Here is a 2,120-nt window from a genome sequence, read left to right as displayed (position 1 = left end):
TCGCCGCCCGCTTTTGGTTCCGGGACACTTTGCGCCCGGCTCCCAGTCGCAGTAAGCGCTTGCACGGACCCTTGCACTCCCGCGGCGAGTCAGCTGACTTCTTTAGTTCCTTGTCACCAAGCTGTTAGCTCGCCTCGGGCGGACAGGAGCGCATAACTCGGTGGATGATGTCGATATCCGGGTCTTCTGGGTGCAAGGTACTTGCACATTTAAAATTGTCAATCTTGCCGGGCAGTGGTGGCACACACCTTTAATCGCAGTACTCAGGAGGCAGAGACAGGTGGATCTCTGAGTTCGAGGCCAGCCTGGACTACAGAGCGAGTTCCAGGACAGCCAGGGATACACAGAGAAACCTTGTCTCAAAATAAAAAAAAATCAACAACAAAAAGTCAATCCATTCTAGTTAATATGTACACTCTTCAGTTGCCCATCTGTGTGTTGTGTGCTTGCATATGCGCGCGTCTGTGTACTGCAAAGAATGTGTTATCAACTTTTACTTTAGCAAGAACTGTCTCTTTGAAAGAAAGTGCTGCTGGACTGGTTCCATAGAGTTAGCCTGAACTGTTTAATGGGAGCCTCCTAGTTTAAAGAATATCCATTGCGCTGGGCGGTGGTGGCGCACACCTTTAATCTCAGCATTCAGGAGGCAGAGGCAAGCAGATCTCTGTGAGTTCGAGGCCAGCCTGGGCTACATACAGAGCGAGTCCCAGGAAAGGCAAAGCTACATAGAGAAACTCTGTCTTGAAAAACAAAAACAAAAACAAAACAAATAAACCACCACTACCACCATCACCACCAATAACAACATCAAAACCAAAGAATATCCATTGCTTCGCTGACTTGTTCATTCTGTGCTGGGGATTGCTAGACAGAGTAATCTCACAAAGGGGAGCCCCTTATCAAGGCTTTTTTTTTTTTTTTTTAATCAAAAGAAAGAGTGCACCAAGACCCAACCATGGTTAGCAAGCACATAGGGACAGGTGGCAGACCCCTCTTCCCCCATTGCCTGGAGTCTGATGTGATTGGCTAGTTTTGAAATAACTATGAAGAAAATGGAAGGGGTTGGCTACTTAATACTTTAAGTTGCTTAAATTCAGAAAAGGCTGGAATCTTTAAACATTTTATCTGGGTGGGAGTATTCTAACATTTGGATAGTGGTAGCATAAACCTTTAATTCCAGCACTCAGGAGGCAGAGGCAGGAGGATCTCTGTGAGTTCCAGGCCAGCCTGGTCTACAGAATGAGTTCAGCCCAGCCAAGGCTACCTAGTGAGACCCTGTCTCAAACAAAAACCAAAAAACCAACCAAACAAAAAAAACCAAGAATCAAACAAATGAACAAAAATCTGCATAGAGCTGGAGAGATGGTTCAGAGATAGTTTAAAGGTACTGGCTGGCTGGGCGGTGGTGGCACACACCTTTAATCCCAGCACTCAGGAGGCAGAGCCAGGTAGATTTCTGTGAATTCAAGGCCAGCCTGGGCTACAGAGTGAGATCCAGGACAGGCACCAAAACTACACAGAGAAACCCTGTCTCGAAAAGCAGAGGAAAAAAAAAAGTACCTGCTGCTCTTTCAGAGGACTCAGATTTAATCCTGAGCACTCACTTGGCAGCTCACATCTGTTTGCACTTCCAGTTCCAGGGGATCTGATGCCATCCTTTGGTCTGTGTGGGCTCCAGGCATGCATGTAGTGCACAGACAAAACTCCCATTTAAATAAAATAAAATAATAATTTTTTTTCTCTATTCTGTTTCACAGTGGGTAGTTATATGCCTTCAATTTCTCTAATTGGAACACTTAATCCTCTGTTTATCTCATCTTTTACCTAAGACAAGTGGAGGCCCACAAAGGTTTCCTAGTGAGATCTGAACTTGCTTTACCCAGCAGAGCTGCATTAGAGGATTGCTTGATCATGTGCATGGTTATCAGGTGTTTGGAAAGGGTCTGCACTTGGCTGTGCTGGGGGATGGTCTTTTGCTCCCACCCCTTGGCATTCCTATAATTAGCCCTTTAGAAGAGACAGAGGGGCTGGTGGATAAGGATCCAGGCTCTCCCAAGGCTATCCTCTGTTTTTATCTGTTTTTCTTCCCTCTATCTTTCTATCTAAATCTCTTATCCCTC

The sequence above is a fragment of the Onychomys torridus genome, chromosome 6 (genome assembly GCF_903995425.1).
Source record: "Onychomys torridus chromosome 6, mOncTor1.1, whole genome shotgun sequence".
Lineage (NCBI taxonomy): Eukaryota > Metazoa > Chordata > Mammalia > Rodentia > Cricetidae > Onychomys > Onychomys torridus.
Note: the sequence above shows the minus strand (reverse complement) of the source record.